The sequence below is a fragment of the Arvicola amphibius genome, chromosome 12 (assembly GCF_903992535.2).
Source record: "Arvicola amphibius chromosome 12, mArvAmp1.2, whole genome shotgun sequence".
In the NCBI taxonomy this organism is placed as follows: Eukaryota; Metazoa; Chordata; class Mammalia; order Rodentia; family Cricetidae; genus Arvicola; species Arvicola amphibius.
Genome location: NC_052058.2, coordinates 110,626,686 through 110,640,619, shown reverse-complemented (window position 1 = coordinate 110,640,619; position 13,934 = coordinate 110,626,686). Strand labels below are relative to the sequence as shown.

Below are 13,934 nucleotides of genomic sequence, written 5' to 3'. Positions count from 1 at the left end.
GATTGCTATGAGTTTGCTCTTTGTGTCATTTTCCTTAGAGGACGGGGGTAATATGAGGAGTTGGTCACTGAGCAGGCACTCAGAACTCTTTCCATACCATTGACGCTGCAGCATCTTCCTGCCATCAGCTGTTGCCTCCCCAGGGTCCAGCCACAGATCAGAGAGAGGCTAAAGGCAGACATCACTGTTATCTTGATTGAGTTTCAGGACCAGGTTAGACCAATGTGTTACAATGACGCCGAAAGCATCTTTAAGAAAGGGCCTTGTAGCATTTTGCTTCATTCTTCAGTAGCAAATTGATCCTATAATCTATAAGGACATGGGATCCAGCCAGTCATCTGTTGCCACTAAGTTTTTGAGTTGTGACATTGAAACAAACATAGGAGATAAGCAAATAGAACATGGCTCTAATCCATCAAATCTTTTTTAAAGATTAGGTGTCAAGGGAGATTTGGACCAAGATGCTACCCTAAAGTCTGAAATACATCCTAAGAGTCAAATATGGTCTAAAATGTTTGATAAACCACACAGTCATTTCTTGATAGATCAGCAGCTAAATTTACAACTTAAAATTTATCCATGATTTGGTTTAGTAAATAAAGACACCTCTTGACCCTCACAAGCGTTAGCATCACTGCTGCCTTATGGCTGTGATTCTCCTTTGTCAGCAGAGTGGACATTTTCGAGTTCTTCTATCTTTTCCCCATGTGATAATCATGAAACAACTGCTACAAAGTCTTTGACTTTACAAAAATAATAAAATTCCTTTTTTTCTTTGAAGCTGACTGAGATTCTGCAGCCCATTGGTCAAATAAATATAGAATAGACATTTGGAAGGAAGGCAGTGACCACACTGTCAGCCCTGGATAATAATTTACAAGTTCAAATCTCAAGGCATCTATCTTCTTTACTAAGAACTTGAGATGCATCACATGAAGATGAGAGTTCTGCATCTCTATCCTAATGTTCAGAATGAAGGGGAGACATGAAGGGGCCACCATGTCACTTGGAAGAGACTGTTGCCAGGCTTTAGAGGGCCTTTCAAAAATGACCTAGCTGGGCTCACAGTAACAGGGAAGTGTTTCACGGATACTATGCTGAGTCCTGCATGTGAGCCTGACAACTACCTACTACAACTGGTGAAAAGTCACTATGGGGCATACAGGAAAGTCCATTCCAAATCAACATTCCCAAATGTCTCACACAACTATTCGGTGTGTTGGGTGTAGGTGACCTTGTACAGTAGAATTCAGAATTTCACACTGAAACAAGAAACAGCACACTGCAAAATATATTTCTGATTTTTCTCTTTGTATCCCCTAAGGTGTGTTCATGTTACATAACATATAGAAACAAAAGCATCCTACTTTTAGACTTCAAAAGTTCATTTGTGTGAAAACCTTAAGTGTACAAATGTCCTACCAAATCCACAGGGTATGGGTTCTAGAAAAGCTTTTAGCTGTTCAAATTCCGCTCCATAAAGCACTTTAGAATTGGTATATAATCTACCCCTGTTCTTCTCTGAAAGTTAACTTATGTTTAGAATACTTATAATACAATGCAAACAAAGAAAAATGAATAGCTATTTCGTGCCTTTTATGGAACAATGTCAGGAAAAGTCGTGTATGTTTGTCACAGTGTACTCTTATTTCTTTCCATGAATATTTTGGACCTGATGTTGGTTGAGTGGGACCCCTGGATACAGGTGGCCCGCTTGATATATGAACAAAATTGCTGCTGTTTTCACTTTTTGTTATAGATAGCAACATGATGGTTTTGTCAAAATGAATTTATACTTTTCTTTATAGAACAATATGATTGTAGAAAATTGTTCAATAAGTATTCCAAGCAGTCCTCAAGTTGCAGGCATGCTCACTGGGCAGTTTCCCCTTCACGTATCTGACACAATGCTTTTGCTAGTGAGTTTCATTCAGCTCATCCCTGATCTCCACTGTCCACTGCTGTAACTAGCAGGAAGAAAATAGGATCAGTTTAATCTGTCCCTTTAATGCCTACTACAGTCTGCAGGTTTATATCAGCTTCTTGCAGGGAGCACAGTTAAAATCCAGAGAAGACAGGAGAAAGCAGTACAGTGTTTACTATTTCATAAGAATTGAAAAATAAATATAAAGCTTCTGTGACCTGGATTAAATGCTCTTGAAAATCAAGAATTTGTAAAGCTTCTAATACCCTAGTGTTTTAGAGCACTACCAGGACCAAGAAATCAGTAAAAGCACATATTCCACACACCCAGTAGTGTGTGATCTATAATTCAGTTTAGAAATTGAGCACTTGCAGTTTCTGGAACATGCTTGCAGAACAAGAGGGATGGCAGAAGACTTCTGAACAGAAATTATAACAAAAGAAGGGAAGGCAGAGGTGTTGACAGGGCTGGAGGGACCTGCCTGCCTGGTGCCCCCATCACTCCAGCCTCTCTCTGAACTGCCCTAGTGATAGTGTCATCAGTGGTCATCTCTTATTCACCCAAGAAAAATGGGGCTCCAGAGCTTGACCCCCCTAAGTGGTACTTAGGAAGCAAGGCTCTTCTGGCTGATGTAAACTTAGCATATCCAAGAGTATCACAGCCAACTTCAGACAGAAAAACACACTCCATTTTCTTCTCAAAGAACAAATTAGGAAATCTAATGATTCCTCATAAACAAACACAACTTAACCTAGCTTTATTCATCAAACAGGGATAGCACTGTATCATCTCCTTGTATGGAGTTGATTTCTTCCTGTGTCTGACATATGCTGGTCTCTAAAGCACTCCAGACAAACTAAAGAATTCACACTTGGCTTTTTTTCAGAATAATTGAATAGTTTTACAAGATTTCTATAGAGGATTTAATGTGACTTAAATATGAACATCTCCAGTTATGTATTAACATTGAAAATCCCATCACAGATATGAAATATAAATCTTTCATTTATGACTATGAATAAATAAAAGATTTTGTGTTGAAAATAGTGTTTAATCACCACAAATATTAGGGCTCACAAATAAAAAGAACACTTTCTTCATATTAACAACACATTTTGAGTTGGTTTTTATTGTGGCCAAAATTACTAGCAGACATGTTGAGGCTATAAATTGTGGAAGACATTTGTAGTTCAGAAATATTCCAAAGCTCAGCTGCACCAGTTTTGAATCTGTTGGAGAAATTAAGAACTAAAAAGTAATTTTTATATTTTTAAATAGAAGTTCCAAACATTACCACCAAAAGTTGCTGAATATTTATAAAAAAGCAAAATGTTTTCAACAAGGACTATCTAATTCCTTGCAGAATTTTGAGGTAACTATCATTATTGTATTATGACCTCTAGACCTGAGATTGGCATGTAACTTGAATGGTAGAATTTTTTATCCCATTGCTTTAAAAAAAAAAAAGAGGTAGAAATGAGTATCTTATAAATAACCTTTCATTCATTTGTTAATTCACAGATACTTATTCAGTAGTTCCAAAGACTAGACGTTGGTGTTTGGGTATTCACTGCATTCTTGTGCAGGTTGTCTTTTATAAACTTCAGGAGCGAGTAGCAGTGGTAGGCTTCTTCCTTACAAAGAAAAGAATAAAGGTTCTTCTCATATGTAGGGTGTGTTGATCAGTGTGGTAGATATTGTCATCCACTGTCACTCTTATTCTGAATATGGCTCTACCACAATTCCCCGTAGAGTCTAGAGATTGGTGTGTGTGTGGAGGGGGTGGGGGGGTAAAGACAGCCTCAGAAAAGCGAAGAGGACAATTGTCATCAAATAATGCAGTGTGTGACTACCAGGTCTTAGACAGTAGCTGTCCCTTCAGGAGTAGATGGATGCTCATAACATACAGATGCTTAGGCACCAGCCTCTCATACTTAGAAGCCTGAAATAAATCATGATGCATAAGAGTTTCACTCACCTCCCACTGCAGCGCTGCGTCCTTCACGGCTTGGCTCCAGCTCCTCCTGCCTCCGTCCTCCTAAGACTCTCTGCTCCTCCCTGCACACTTGTGCCAAGGCACTGGAAAGATTCTCCAGACTTCCCATTGGCTCAGCTCCCAGTGCAAAGGCTGGCAATAAGAGCCTAACAGCAGTGACAGCAATGAACAAAGTCCCTCCTCCTTTCCAGACTGCACTCAGAGGGAATCATGTTAGTGGAAGGGGTCCTAAGGAGAGGCTCCTTATGGGCTTCCCTGTCCTGCCACACAGGAAGTTTACCTCGGGGTATGATGTCACATAACTTCTCCTTCAACTGATCCTGGGAAGTAAACCCAGCAAACCAGAGAAGCAAACGTTTCTAAAGGCTGTCCTTAATACACACCCAAGACATATGCACTAGGGTATGGGAAAGGCTACAAGTTAAACCAGCAATGAGAGCCAGAAGAACAGAATCCAGGAGGAGACAATTTGAGACAATCTGGTCCTCTACCCAGGATTAAGACTGGGTGCCTGGGTTTTCCATTTCCAGGGTAGTCATTAGCTTAAGTTCACAGAGTATTCCTGAAATATTAAGTGGCTCAAGTCCCTGATATCAGGATACGCTTGCAACACCTGAATGACTTCTGTCACTAATAGTAACAAATGTGCAGTTCACAAGAAAGATCAATATCTTACACTCAGCAGAGACCATATATTCTTAGCTAAAAATCAGTGAATATTTCCTAGGAATGCTTTTGGTCACAGAACATGAGCTGTAGTGTGGTACCAAAACCTTTGGAACCATATCTGTGTTCAAATTCCAGCCCCTCAGCTTAAATCCGTGTGCCTTTGGGCAAGTTATTTTATGGCTTTATATCTTGCTTTACATGTTTGAAAATGTGGGGAATTTTAGTAACTTTGTGGCTGAGGTGATTATAATTAATATGTAAAGTACTTAATGAATGTAGCTATTTGTGTAATAATAGGTTGAGACAGTCTTGGAAACTCCACGATATGTATGTGCTCCACCTATAATATCCCTTTATCTATAAAATACTGCTGGGTGGTTATTTCAAGTATCACAACTTCCATTATATTCCCTATTGCCATAAGATTACACTGATTTGTTTATTAAATATTTGCTTTTAGAGGTATCTGGTGTGTGTATATGTGTCTGTGTGTGTTATTTGTCTGTAGGTACATGTGTGTGCTGGTACCCATAGAAGCCAGAAGAAAGTGCCAGATCCGTTGGATCTTGAGTTACAGGAAGTTGTGAACTGCTTAAATTGGTGTTAAGAACTGAAATTAGGTCATCTTCAAGAGCAACATAGTGATGTGAATAAAAATAACCCCCCCAAAAAAAGTGGCACTACTAAGAGGTAATGGCTTTGTTGGAGTAAGTGTGGCCTTGTTGCAGGAAGTGTGTAACTGTGGAGGTAGGCTTTGAGGTCTCATATATGCTCAAGATAGCACCTAGTGTCTCAGTTCACTTCCTGTTGCCTTCTGATTAAGATGTAGCCACCACCACATCTGCCTGCATACCTTCATGCTCCCTGCTGTGATGATAATGCACTAAACTGTAAGCCACCACCTCAATGAAATGTTTGCCTTTATACGAGTTGCTGTGGTTGCGATGCCTCTTCATAGCAATAAAAAACCTAAGACAGAAGTTGGTACCAAGGACTGGGGTATTTCTGTAATATCCTGACCCTGCTTTTGTTTGATGGAATATGGTCCTTGGACTGTGGGTTTGAAAAGCAGTTGAACACTTTCAGTGCTGCTTTATGTGCCATCCTACTAAAAGCATGAAAGACAATGGTGTTGAGTGTGATTTGATGAACAGTGGGTGCCTGGATCAAGAGGTTCCAGAGGAGAAGAATATTAATATGTGGCCTACAGATAGTTACTGTAATATTTTGGTGAAGAATGTGATTACTTTTTGCCATTGTCTGAAAAGTCTGCCTGAGATGAAAGTGAAAAGATTTTGAGTAATTCCACTGGCAGAGCCAAACAGCCTAGTATTGATTCTGTTGTGTGGTTATAAACAGCCTAGTATTGATTCTGTTGTATGGTTATAAACAGCCTAGTATTGATTCTGTTGTATTGATTCTGTTGTGTGGTTATAAACAGCCTAGTATTGATTCTGTTGTGTGGTTATAAACAGCCTAGTATTGATTCTGTTGTATTGATTCTGTTGTATGGTTATTACTGTTCTCTCTTATATTGATTTAATTTTTTTGTTTTTTTTTTTTTTTGAGATAGGGTTTGACTGAGTAATCTCCAACTGTTCTAGAACTCACTTGTAGACAAGGCTGGTCTTGAACTCACAGAGAACTACCTGCCTCTGCCTCTTTGAGTGCTAGGATTAAAGGTGTGCACCACCACTGCCTGACTTTATGTAGATTTAAAATGAGAAAGAGCAAGCTGAGCAAGGAAAAATATTTGAGGAGAAAATGAGCACCAGAAAGTGGAATGGAGCTAAGTACTATGTTCAAGGAGATAAACAGATTAAGAAATGGAATAAAGGGAGTGGTGACCTCAGGGCAAGATCCCACAGAGCTAAATTTCCATCTTGTAAAAGGGAATGGAAGGAAAGCTAAGAGCCAGGTGTGGCCGTGAATGACTTTAATCCCAGCAATCTGAAAGTTGAGGCTAACAGATCTCTGAATTTGAGGCTAGCCTAGACTATAGAGCAAGTTTCAGAACAGCCAAACTTAGAGAGTAAAGGACAGAATGTTGGCAAGGATGTATTTGAATGAGATATTCATGTTTCAGCCCCAGAAAGCAGAACTTGGCAGATTCAGCTATGTGGTTCTGGCTTTAGAGTTAAGGATATAGTAAAGGGGTTGTGGAATTTACCTCAGTGCCTAAGGAAAGCTGCCGAGTCCAGGCACGTGTCAGGGGTGTCTTTGCATGGAGGTTTATCGAGGCCATTGCATGAAGTTGTGAAGTTGAAGCCTGAATTGTCTTGGAGACCCTAAGATTTTGGAGATGCCAGGGCTATGGGATACCTGACCAGGAGAGTTGCTAACAAGGGGTGAAACCAACCCAAAAGAAGAAGTGCTTTGTAGTCAACAAAGCTGAATGGAGCTGGAGATCTGAAGAACATTTACACATCAGACATGGAGATGCAGAGTTTTGAGTTTGTCCAGCTGGTTTTCAATCTTGCTTTGGTCCAGGATTTTCTCATTATGCTCTCCTTTCTGAATTTTGGAATAGTAATGTATATCTTGTGTCATAATATGTTGAAAGTAAGTAATATTTTTTTTATTTTGATTTTACAGGGAATTACAGTTAAAATATTCCATGAATTTCAGAAGAGACCTTGAACTTTGGACTTAGCGCATTGCTGAGATTGTGATAGACAACAGGCACTTTTGAAGTTAGACTGAATGAATTTTTGTGTTATGATACGGATATAAGCCTTTGGGAACTAGTGATTGGAATGTGCTGGTTTGAAAGAAAATGATCCCCAAAGGGAGTGATGCTATTAGGAAATATGGCTTTGTTAGAGTAAGTGTGGCTTTCATGTGGCTTTGTTGGAGTAGGTGTGGACTTCTTGGAAGATGTGTGTTGCTGTGGAGGTGGACTTTGAGATTTCATATATGTTCAAGATACCACTCAGTGTCTCAGTTCACTCTCTGCTGGTTGCCTTCTGATCAAGATATAGATAGTCAGCATGTCTACCTGCACACTTCCATGCTCGTTGCAATGATGGTAATGGACCAAACCTCTGAAACTATAAGATACCACATCAATTATATGATTTCTGTGGTCATGGTGTCTCTTCAGAGCAATAGAAACCCTAACAAAGATAAGCAGCAAGTGCTGTTGCATGTTCAACCATCTCCTCAGTCCCTGATTTCTTTATTTCTTGATAATATGTTTTGATCATGTAATTTACTCAGTTTCCCTGCTTCTTATACATAATTTTATGCTATTATCCTAAATCACTTCCATGCTATACTACTTAAAGAACTCTATTGTTTTGAACATATCATATAAATCCAGTATTTCAGTTACATACGAGGAGTGAATGAGTCCTGATGTGTCTACACCTAGTAACAAAGTATTGTATATTTCAGAATAGCAAAACTAGAACATTTTGAATGCTTTTACCTCAAAGAAATGATAAGTCTTGCCAGGCGGTGGTGGCGCACGCCTTTAATCCCAGCACTGGGGAGGCAGAGGCAGGCGGATCTCTGAGTTCGAGGCCAGCCTGGTCTACAAGAGCCAGATCCAGGACAGGCTCTAGAAACTACAGGGAAACCCTGTCTCGAAAAACCAAAAAAAAAAAAAAAAAAAAAAAAAAAGAAATGATAAGTCTTCAAAACTACAGACATGCTAACTACTTTATTTGATCATTACACAATGTTTATATGTATCCATGCATCACATTATACTCCATAAATACCGAGACTTTCAAAAGACTTAGATGAGATTAAAATTCTTCAAGCGAAAACATGCTTTTAATGATGGTGTCCCACTCTACTGGAGATAGGGTTCTAGAAGGAGACATGAGAGAGACAGTCAGCTTCCCTAACAGTTAGCCAAAAATCCTTTAACAAATTTTGGCTGCACTGAAAAATCAAGAGACAAACTGAAGCTATCTAATTAGTATTAATATCTTTGAGTATAATTCTAATAGAGATCTATAAATGAGTTGAAGCTGCACATACAGTATTTTATCACAGGGATTCAAGATTGACAAATACTATCAGTCAACCACACCCTCCTCTCCTTCCTGAGACCACGACTGCCATCTACTGATGGAACCGAGAACTGTTGCTCAATGATATCTACAAAACCTTCCAAGTTCTGCATGCGGTCACCTCTTTAATACAATCTTTTAAATTATTTCCTTTATTACTGAAAATAATTAAATCGTTTCCCCTCTTCCTCTCTTCAAACTACTGCTTATTCTCTTTCAAATTCATTGCTGCTTTTTTCTTGCATTGTTGTTACATGCACATACATATACACATACATAAACACACACAAAGCCTGATAGTCTGTATAACATTACGTGTATGTTGTTTTCACCACTGATTGCTATTGGATAACCCATTGCTATTCTCTTACCTGAGGAAAATGACTTTTCACACTCTCAGCTTTCCTTGGTTGCCTGTAGTTCTTTGTGTGCTGTTGAAGCCTACTGGGCCTACTATATCCAAATTAGCATGTCCAATGTTTTTATTTTAAATGTCAGATATTTTTTATTCCTTTCAAATAAAGTCACAATTTTTAAATAAATAGTTTATATCAGTACACAATATGGCCTCTGACCACCAAATACAAGGAAATTTCATTGGAATGTCAGCTGACTTCTTCTGTGACATGGGGCAAGTATTCTGACCTGCTTAAGGAAGAACATTTAAACCTAATAATCTGAAGGATCATAACTGTATAAGATAATGTGCTCTAAACCTATGATCTAGCCTCCTTCTTCCCTGGGTAGACAGACATTCCTACTGCTCTCCTCCTTGTCCTAATGACACCATGCTGAATTTTGGCTTCCTCAAGCAACTTACAGTCTTGAATTCTTATACCTGCCTTTGGATGTAGAATATAAATCCAACAGTAGAAAACATAAATTTTAAAGGGACTTTTCTTGATTTGTGAATATTACAAAAATATTTAAGTGCTGAGAATTGTTGACTTGGTTATACAGTTATCAAGTTTATTGTTTCATTTAAGAACGAGGAAAATCAGAGTAGTAGGGACCTTATCTAACATGTATAAGAGCCTAAGATTAATGTTTAGCACCATAAAATTAATAATAACATTAAGATATCAAACAATAAAACAATGTCTAAACGACACCCTGATTTCACTTCAGGGAGGCAGGGGAGCCTGATAGTAAGATAGCCTAAGACACTTAGGCGCTTGATTCAAAGAGCTTATAGTCAATTCTATCTACCAAAGATGATCAAGCCAAAGGTTTTCATCCCACATGGTCCTCTAGAGTTCTGTCACCTTCCCTTAAAGGTAGAGTGTAACTCCCTCTAGGACTGGATGCTTAGTTGAATATGACCAGGCTTGAGACCAGAAAACAAGGTAATGTGGAAGGATCAGTGCTGTGTGACTTCAAAGACAGTGTCATTAACAACATTGACTTTTCTATTTTGTCAGGTAAAAGTCCGATATGGTGTGAAGAATCCCAGAACAGCTTGTGGGGGATTCCAAGATGAAAAATCCCCAAGTCTACACACACAGAACAGTCTTGATTTCTTTGTCCTCACTCTCCAGAACTGACTGCACTTGCAAACCAGAACCACCCACCTAAGTCTTCACAAAAAAAAAAAAAATTAAGAAAAACAAAGACATCAATCAAACCACTGAATTAGAAGACACTCTAACATGAAGCCGTAATAGTTGAAACAGAAACTGAGCTAAACTATGATACCTTCTTTTGTGTCCAGGGGCAACTGCCCTTAGGACATTTTAATGTGTTATTGGTTATTTATTTATTTATATTTAAGGATCCACATTTTTCTTGGTTTCTTTAGTTTCTGAATTAATTACATTAATAACAAGTAAATTGCTAGGTGTGTTTGTCTATGACTTTCTCACATTTCTGCCCTATTGCTTGGGGTCTTGTTTCCAAAGTGCCTATCTCTGAAGGCATCTATAGGCAGGATAGACAAACAGGACAGTTGTCATTCTTTAAGGACTACTGGCTCTTGCGCCAAGAGTACAACTGTTCTCTTGGCCTTCAGCCATGACATTGCAATTCTGTAGTCTGTCCTCTTTCATGAGTCTTTTTTACTGCAACTGTCCAAATAGTGAGATGATAAAGCTTATAGGGATCCTCCACCTGGATTGATATTGCTAACCAGCTTTTATGGTGCCTTACAGATTACCAACTTTCTCAAAGATCATTTAAGCTCCCTATGAATCCTACACCACTTTCAGACCAAGCCCTCTCAGATCCACTCCTTTGCAATTAGGTCCCAGGCTAAGACACATATACAACAATGTTTAAAGGTATTTCTTCCATCACGGAACTTGTCTAAAGGTTCAGTACAGATATTAGCAGATAACAAGTAGTTACTCTTAGTATAGACTGTAAAGAGTACAATTTGTCTGTCCACTCAGGATAAGCTGAAGTCCCTGCCTGTAAACCTGAATTCAAAGCCCACATCCAAGGAGTTGAAGAGGATGTGGAACATTTGACTCCAGAAGAACATGTGACTTCTCCCTTCTTTATTGCCATTGGACCACAGGGTCCCAGGATTCTTGGTAACCTAAGCAAAAAATTAAACAGCAGATGTAGAGACCACAAAATGTCAGATTTGTTGTAGGATGAAAAGGTCCACTGTAACAATGCACAGCAGGAGAAGTGGCCAGTAGGGGAGACTTGGGGGTGGCCAGTAGGGGAGACTTGGGGGTGGCCAGCAGGGAAGATTAGGGATGGCCAGCAGGGGAGATTGGGGGTGGCCAGTAGGGGAGACTTGGGGATTGGCACTTTCATAAGCTTGTATGAACACGTATGACATAGTCATGGAAGAATGTAACCTTCTTCCCTCTTAAACTGTGACAGGCCAGATCTTGTTTAAAGTATTTCTTCTGTGATCCTCTTCAAAAGTACACAGGTAGGTTAAATCTACCTTATCAACCATAGTTTAACGAAGTCTGGGTCATTTGTGGATGTTCCCCCTTCACTAATATGCATGTATGATAATTAGAAAAGCCCCCTGACACCATAGTTTCTGATACAGGGAAAATAACCCTAACTGTAGTTTCCAGTGATTAACCATGAAGGGTTGTGTTAACCATTAGGAGACATCCCTACATAACTGCAGTTTCCTTGGTTACCTCACATGCATGGTTAGCCACATTCATGACTGCTTTCTCATTCCCTGGGTGTGGACTGGATTCAAGAGAAGCCAAAGCATTCAGAGAAGGCTGAGGGTTTGCCCCTAAGAAAACGGGCAACTGGGTGTCTGCTGGAATGTCTAAGTCTTAGTGAGAAAATTTCGTGGACATTCATATGGCACCATTTCATTCTGTATCATTTTCGTGAGCAAAACAATCTTGGTTGAAATGATAGAATATGGTAGCACCAACATATGGTCAGTCTTCACCTACATCTCTTGCTTTCACCATGAGCAGAGCAATGTCTCTCTACACCAGGTCTTTAGTCCTGTGGGCAGGAGCAGCAGCTTTAGGCCAGGAGGCTTAACCTACAACAATTTTATATGTGGCACCAACAGATGGCAGTACCCTCATGGACCTGCTCACAAATCCACAACCTTGCCCACTGCTCTGTGGGCACCAAGGCATCAGAGCAGACTTAAGATAGAGCCAGCATATGAAACAGAAGAGTAAATCCCGGAGAGTCTGAGAATGTGAAGGGAGGCGTGCATGGGATTCTAAAGGACCACCAAGAATCTGTGAGATTCTATCCAGAAATCAACTGGTTGTGCGTGGCCTGGAAAATGATGCCATATATAGTCATGGAAACATCTTATCAAAGCAATATTTGCAGTTAAATCAGTGACTTGAATCTGAAACCTACAAATCTTATCAAATCCTATTCTAATAAATGTCAACTCAGAGTACTTATTACTCCTTAACAAAGGGACTTTGTTTAGACATTGATGGTCAAAGACGCTTGAGGAACAGATGGTGAAAGTCTTTGCATGGTCACTCACGAATATTGTGGGCAACTGATTCACAACATTACTAGACAACTCTATCCCTAAATTAAGCTTTAAATACCTTGTGTCATTTTGACAACCAAATTCATGAACAATGAATTTATTTGCGTGTGTGCATAACTATGTATTTATATGTATAATTTGTATGTATGTATGATAAATGCATGCATACATAGTAAATAAAAGTATGTACAGTTTATATATATATGTATAACCACAATAACTCACAAAAGACAGTATCTTTTGTGGAAAAAAGGACTGTGACTTTGTGTTATTTACTCTGTCTCCACAAGCCAAAGTGGCAAAATACTCAAGAAATGTTTGTTGAAGAAATGAATCATAGTATAAATGAATAATAAATTTTCAAGAATCTTTAGGAGTCATTCACTATAGGCCTGTAAATCTGTTCTCAGAAGTGTTTGCTTCCTTTGAGCCTTGTTGAGAGTGAGCTGCACATTTCACTGATCTCTGCTCTGTCTCGTCATAGAAGGAATATGTGTAGTCTGTGGAAAGGGTAGGACAGCACAGTCTTATGAGAAGAAGTGAGGCAGTACTCTTAGTAACAGCAAACGAGAAATAGAGTTTGTGGGGCATGTGTGGCAGGCCCTTCTGTCTATGTGTTACTTTCATTTGGTTAATGAATAAAGAACTTCCTTGCGCCTATGGCAGGGAAGAACAGAACTAGGCAGGGAAAGCTAGGCTGTATGCTGAGAGAAAGAAGGGCAAAGTCAGAAAGAAGCCATGGAGCCCTGCTGGAGATAGACGCCGGAACTTTAGCCTGTAAACCATAGCTGATGGCGATACACAGATTAATGGAGATGGGTTAAATTAATATGTAAGAGTTAGCCAATAAGAAGCTAGAGCTAATGGGCCAAGCAAGTGTTTTGATAAGGTTTCCGTGTGATTATTTCGGGTCTAAGCTAGTGGGGCAGACAACAAGCAACCTCCTTACTACAGGAGCAGACTTGGACTTAGTGAAGTCAGGAAATCTGGAGTTTGCACAAGCTTGTGTTTAGCCTGCTTCTTTCAGTTACTAATGACAAGTTGATATGTTGACCTCAGAGCAAGACATGGCAGTACTAAGGTAACCATATAACTATTGTCAAAATCATGACATGTTTTAAAGTAAAACGGCTTGCTATCAATCATGAAACCAGGACAGCAATCATTACCTATAACCAAGGCAATTAAACTAGGCATGCAGTCACTATTAGCCCAAATGTTTCAAGGACAACCATGGGGAAAGAACTAGATTTCTCAAACACAAGAGTTTTGAGGCAGGATGTTGCAAGAGCAGCCTCAAATGTTGAATTTCTTCCCTTCTTCTGTTCCCTCCTGCTCCTCAAAATGTCTGAGAAAAAAAATATACCA

General features: G+C 39.3%; 1 protein-coding gene across 1 annotated transcript in view; it reads right to left on the bottom strand.

The window, feature by feature from the left end:
* Serpinb7 (serpin family B member 7) overlaps nt 1-13,934 on the bottom strand; it is a 63,186-nt gene that overhangs the window by 48,669 nt on the left and 583 nt on the right. The gene's annotated exons all lie outside the window — the stretch shown is intronic.